This window comes from Phaenicophaeus curvirostris, chromosome 5 (genome assembly GCF_032191515.1).
Source record: "Phaenicophaeus curvirostris isolate KB17595 chromosome 5, BPBGC_Pcur_1.0, whole genome shotgun sequence".
NCBI classification, from domain to species: Eukaryota; Metazoa; Chordata; class Aves; order Cuculiformes; family Cuculidae; genus Phaenicophaeus; species Phaenicophaeus curvirostris.
Genome location: NC_091396.1, coordinates 61787591 through 61794253, shown reverse-complemented (window position 1 = coordinate 61794253; position 6663 = coordinate 61787591). Strand labels below are relative to the sequence as shown.

At 40.2% G+C, this 6663-nt stretch overlaps 1 long non-coding RNA gene across 1 annotated transcript; it reads left to right on the top strand.

Annotated features, from left to right (window-relative positions):
* Window positions 1-810: 810 nt before the first annotated feature.
* On the top strand, window positions 811-5686 carry LOC138720590 (uncharacterized). Its single transcript, XR_011337431.1, has 3 exons — window positions 811-1043; window positions 3428-3570; window positions 4877-5686. It is a non-coding gene; the product is annotated as an uncharacterized lncRNA (long non-coding RNA).
* Window positions 5687-6663: the final 977 nt, after the last annotated feature.

Sequence of the window (6663 nt, the reverse complement as noted above, 5' to 3'; positions counted from 1 at the left end):
TGAAAGATCCCGCAATTCAGAACATGATAATTGAATACCAGCTCTTTACACTTGAGTGTTCTCCTGACGTTAATAGTTTTAATGTTTCAATTAGTCTCTTAATTCATCCAATTCAGTGTATTGGGTGCAGAAAGTAAAAAATAGTTATTTTTGTTGATACTTTTCAATGTTCCTTCTTAAACTCTGCATTAGAATACTAAAACATTTCTTTCCAGGTGTTACGTTCTTTGTAACTCTGGGAACATCTGATAAACCTGAGCTTATTGTTTGTCGACTTTCCAAGGTGAGAAAGATTGACAGAAATTGCACTTGTAAACTATGTTATTGTTGCTCTTACAGCTGTGTTACTAGATGACCTATATGAAATATGAGAATAACTTGCTGTGAGGATATTTGAGAGAATAATTGAACTGAAAGGATAGAGACAACTTTATTTGAGTAAGTTTATTTGAATTAACTCGCAGTGGATCAGGGACCTTGAAACAAAACTCCGCTCACTGATAATGTGTCTCAGTGCCACTGCAATAGAGGGGTTTTGCCAGCTCATAGGAGGCTTATTGGAAAGAAGGCAGGGAAAAATCTGTAACCGCTGAAAAAAGCTCATTTCAGAATGATTTTAACACTGCTCGAAGTTGTTCAGTGTTACAGCCAAAGCTGTACTTTGGTCACCCCTATAATTTGGTTGGCTAGAACACATTTTAGACTCTGTGTTCTCCTCCTCTTCTAGAAATTTGGGAGGACGCTTTTAGTATTTTGAAAGGATCTCCTGGCAAACTGAACTACAGGTTTTGTGGGCTTTTTTATCTTCAATGAAAAGTAATTTTTCGTGCTTGATTTCTCCCCACTCCAAAGAACATAAACAGCCAGTCACTGAGAGATTGTTTACATTCTTCCTTTGTTTTGGACCTGATATTGTAGAAGAAAAAAAATTTTTTTTTTCCTGTTGTGTAGGTACCTGGTTTTGGACAGAGACAGCCACTATGAAATTGAAATAATACAGATTTCAACTGGTTGGATACTTACAGAAGGATTTACTCCTGGAGGTAAATTTTTCATTGAATACAAATCAACTATTAAGAAAAAAATGTGAGGTTATAATTACTGTTCAAGCCTAGGCAGTGCGTTCATAGGTTATTTAGGTGTAACTATGTCAGTTACCGCTGTTCTCAGAGCATGGGGTGTGAAACCCTGACTATGGGGCTACTGGAATTTTGGGGAAAATATAAGATTAGAGAAATTGCCTTCCAGCTGTAACGTGGGAGAGCTTCTTTATAAACCCGAATAAAGGTGGTCACCATCCGTTCTGGTCCTTTCTCTTGGCTAAATATAAACATCAATTGATTCAAGAGCTCATAGGAGGCAACTGTTAGTCTTTAGTAGCTTCCATTTCAGAATCCAGCTGGGATTTCTCTTCTAATGTGGGAGAAGTAAACAATTGAGAGGAGATTGAGATAGTAACTGTGGGGACAAAAATAAATCATTTAAACTGCACTTTCTTAATTTCATTCAGGATGAAGGGGTGGCCAAATGAAACTGGTAGCATCCAAATTGGAGAGCAGGTCCTAACCACCTCCTCTCTTACCAGATCTTAGAGTATTTCAGGATGAACTTGAATATGATTTCACTGAAATGAGGACAAACAAGGTCAGGATTTCAATAATTGTTCTTTAGCAACACTTCTGTCACTGCTGGAATTTTCTAATCAGACAGCCTGTCTGCACCATATTCGGTCAGTACAGCATGTTAATGTTAAACTTCCCTTGGTATTCAAATCAGCCAGATGTGTTGCTGAGTTACTTAATGCTCCTGTAATTCCTTGTTCACTACTTTTCTGACTGCTTTATCTTTTTGCCTGCCTGCCTTCGTGATGGTAGAAAAAGATACACTTAGACCAGCCTTCTGGAGAGCCAGCATATTACTGAAGGTATCGCCAGTACCTTTGAGCATGACTCACCTGAGCATGTTGCCATCACCCCCTCCAACAATCCTCCTTCCTCTGCAGCGCTTGATCTGTATCTGTTCAACTTAAGACAAGTGATGTTCAAATCTGACATGTGTCTGTTCCTTCCCATCTGCCTTTTTATTAAGATTGAGAATGTCTGTTTTGTAACATTTCGGAGAACTAAAACTTCTTGAGGCCTTTTTTAGACCACATGTGCTATTCACGCTAGAAGAGAGGATAAGAAATGATATATACGATATTAGAAATTATATACACAGGATTAGAAGTCACCTCCTTCAGCAGATGTGAGCTGAATTGTGTATACCGGGAATGAGCAATACACTGCATGCTGTCCAGTATGGGTTTTTTTCACTGAATGAATTAATGGCTTGCTTTTACACTTCTTTAAAATAAACACAATAACTTGTGTAAGGTGTGTTTTGCCTGAGTCAGTAGTGTCCTGTAATGCCAGACATGGGCAGTGTGAGTAAAAAAAATCGGTCAGGGCTGTAGGTGTTGGATTTCCACTGGTTTGTGTCTAAGCAAGGCCTTGATCTGTCAGTCTGACCAGGTGGGTGCAGGGGAGCAAGTGATGAAGCAACTGGATTTCACTTTATCCTAGAAGAGATGGTAACAGCTATGTTTATGCACATCAGTTTTGGGCTTTTGATCATGTTGTTGCTTAGACAGACATTGTCTGCCTATGGCTTCTCAAATATTAATTACAGGCTCCAGGAGACCTCTCACACAGTTTGCAAAATGTGTCTGTATGTGGCGGAGCTGTTTCTGGGGCTCAGTTTATTCGCTGCAACTGCAGGAAATCAGCAGTGCCAGTGAGGGGTATGGGAAGCTTGATGTGCTGTTGTAAGCAAAGCTTTTATTTTATTTCTGTGATTTTGCTTTGGTTTATCTTAACCTCTGTGCAGCTGGAGTGGAAAATACAACTGTCTCGCTGTTGCACTGTTGTCTGGCAATGTCCCTTGTAGCGGATTTCCCTCAGGAAGTAAATGATATTGCCAGTCGTCATCTAGTTTGGCACAAGCATCTTTCTCGCCCTCCACCCTTCGCCAGATTTGGAAGGGCTTTTGACTGCTGTGCCAGGCCCTGGATCAAGCAAGAATTGCTCTTTGATATCATGTCTGACTGGACACTAGTAATTCACTTTAGAAACTGCATGCAACAGTATGAAACTGGTATCTACTGGAGAGAGGAATAGCAATATTAAACCAGGAGGATTTTCTTGGTGCCTGTACCTGGTGGCTTAAAGAAATCCCACCTCAGTGATTGCCAGAGAATCAAACAGTATCGAGGCTGCACATTCCCTTGCCTGTCATTAATACCTGTGGTCACTGTCACAATGGCGCAGTTATTAGTGCTTTGAATAAAGCAATGAGCTCGTGTTCTTCAAACATGCTTGTTGGCGAGAAGTTGCGTTACTTCGATAGTAAAACCTGTTGCTGTCAAAGATGTAATTTCATTTTTCAGGAGGCAATACTCGTGCCATAGGGATGGTTCTGCAGTACAAGGTACCAGGATCAGAGGAGCTCACGCAGATGAAATTCACAGCTGGTGAAGACTTCAGCTGTAACAAGATGCTGTCAGCAAGCTGGCTGGCAGCCATGCATAAGGTAAGCAAAGGAGGCAGAACTTAGGGAGGTTACTTCAGGATTTTAGGGCCTTATTGCTGAGAAAACAGAAGCTATGGATGGTTGTTGCGAATGTGACTTAAGCTTTATGCTCAGATACCTGAAGAAAAGCACTGCAAAGGGTTTCCCAAGATCTTATGCTGTTAGGTGAAAAGTAGTAGGCATTGGACTTTTAGATTCCTTAGGTTTTTTTCACTCATTGCTGTTACTTCTTGTTACTGAAGAACGTGCCTTAGGAAATATTGTTCCAGACCTAAACTTGGCTAGGGGTTTTTACTACTTTATGAAGTTTCAAAGTTGCTGGGTTTTCACAACAGGAACAGAGATGTGGGCAGGACCCTGTGAAAGACGCTTCCATCTTATATTGCTGGGCACTTTATGGCTGATGAAAATGACGTTCCTTAGTTCATAATTCAAAGTTACGGGAGACAAAAAAACCCAAACCAGCCTCACTGAGTTCTGGGACTTTGTTCTCCTGATTGATAATCAGAACTGTAATTCATAAGCTGCCTGCAAACGTGAGCATGTGGCTGCTTGCTGCTTTATCACCATTGTTAAGCTCCCCAGCCACTCGTAACCCCAACATTTAACTTGAGCAGCACAGTGCACACAAACTTTGTCTGCTGCCCGAGTACAGTTCAGCAGCCTTACACCTGTTCTGAGTCATCCCACACAAGCAACACGACTCCTACAAATGTGATGAGAACCAGTATTTTACAGATAAGCGTTAACAAACTCTTCCCCTGATTTATCTCCTTTGATTAGAAGGTTTTAATTAAGTTTTAAGCTGCTGATCAGCAGCGCAGTGAGACTCTCCGAGGTCCTGGCTAACAGTGCATGAAAGGACTTGTTGCTAGAGAATGCGCAGGAGTTTGGCTGGTACTGCAGCTTGAGTCAAGTGGGACACCTTGCCAAACTGTGCAAGGGGAAAGCAGGAGAGGTAGGAGAAATATAGAAGAGTATTGTTTACTGAATATACTTTGAGAAATTGCTAATGTATTTGAAATCCTACTTGTAACTCTTTCAGAGGCAGCTTTGAGAAATAGTCATTTCTGGCCAAGAAGAGAAAAATGTGAGTGAAAAAATATTCAGCAACCTCAGGCAGGACTTAAAGTAACCTTGAATAGTTTCAAAAAATACTACTGAGTGCTACCTGGGCCTAAGGAAAATAGCAGAGGAAGAACTTTAAGTCTGGGGCTTAAAGGAAACCTTTGGAGAGGTAGGAAGGGGGTGAGGTAGCTGCAAGTGAAACTTCCATTAACACAGAAACATTTTGCCCTCACATTAGGCAACAAAACTTCGTTATGAGTCCTGGGACCAGTAGGAAGAGCGAACTGTTGGCCATTTGAGGGAAGACACCAGCCTCCATGGATCTGCCTCTCCCTTTCTGCTAATTTGACAGTGTAACAGTCACTATTCCTGACTCTCATTCCAGCGCAGTTCATTATGTAAGAACTGGCAAATGCCATGTGAGTATTTTTTGAACCATGAGTATTTACTATAGTGTGCAATGTGTATACAATTAATGCTTTAAGCAGCCTCACCTTTTAAGACTTTGTATATTTTGCTAAGCCTTTATTGGCACTTAATATGAAAGTGACCTGCACTACAGCTAATGTGCAGCACAACTTTTATAGTAACGATTATATATACTGTTTGCTACAAAAGGCAAACAAATGTCTGTCTCTTCTGCAGAGAACAGCTTTTGGGTATAGATCTCAGGTTTTTCCCTCTATCCAAATGTTTAAAATCAATGTATGATAAAATCTGCCTTAGATACACTTTTATAGAAATCACCTTTTTTTTAAAAAAAAAACATTTCATTTTAAACATCTAAATATTTCATCCAATACCACCAAACTGGACTTGAGATTTTACAACTTTCCTTCTGTAATAAATAAGCTTCCAGAGTAATTTTTAGTTTTGTATTTTCTTTTTGGTAACTAGCTTTTGTTACTCTAACTGTAATGCTATCTGAAATTGTATACAATTTAATGTACAAACATGAATAAATTAATTCACTTATTTAAAAAAATGAGGTGATACTTGATTTCACAACGTGTATCTTCTTTTAATGATGGATGCTGTGGTGCCTACTCTCTGAGCGCCAAACCTTTTGGCTTTCTATAAACAGCACTCCAATTTTAGTTCTAAGTGTTGATAATTGGTTCAACTGTTGGGATGAATCCTCTGGCTAACACGTCCCGAGCCCAGTGTCCTCCTGCCCTCCGTCTCTGCGTGCTGGTAAGAACTGAGCAAGCGAGCCCCCGGGACTCTGTTGTCGGCTTGTGTGTGAAGGACCCTTGGGAGCTTTTCTAGTCAAGGATTAATTTGTCGCAGTTGGGATACGGCAGAGCCACTGTAAGAAGGTTCCAGAAGCAGTTGGCAAGTCCTTTTCTGTGCCCCTGGTTAACAATGAGGAAACTCAAGTTAACAGAACGCAGCAGGCTGGTGTTGTTCTGTTGTACACTGTGACCAAAGGCGTGTGCTGTGGCTGCCTCTAGGAAAGTACCAGAGAACACAGCCGTGCCTTAGCAGTACTTTATTGTGCACATTTACATGTTCTCTGAATTAGTGTATCATAGGCTCTCGAAATCATCACATTCATGTAGCAAATTCTTCAACAATAATACCCTTTCACTTTTCACCACAATATATACAGTTAATGCTAACCTGTGGTAAAAGCAAGTTACAGCACTGCAGAAATGGATATATAAATTATACACAGAACTTGTACATGAAGAATTAATCAAATTGCATACTGTTAATGGGAGAAAATTACAAGAAATATGGCTAAAACTTATAATGGGAAATTCAAAATATACTTTTAGTATATAAAATCATGTACAATTAAAATTCCAGTGAAGTGCCTTTTTTCTTTTTTGCTTCGAACTACAATGTAGTGGCATAGGTTATTGCATAACTTGCCTTGGCAGCGGATGTGGGCTGCCAAGAACCACAGAAACTGTCCTCAAATAAGCTATTGCCTTTCTTAAATCCTTCTCTAAACCTCGATGCTTTCTTCTCCTTGACTGAGCTCCTACACATTCCTCTTTCTACCTCTATCCAGTCCTT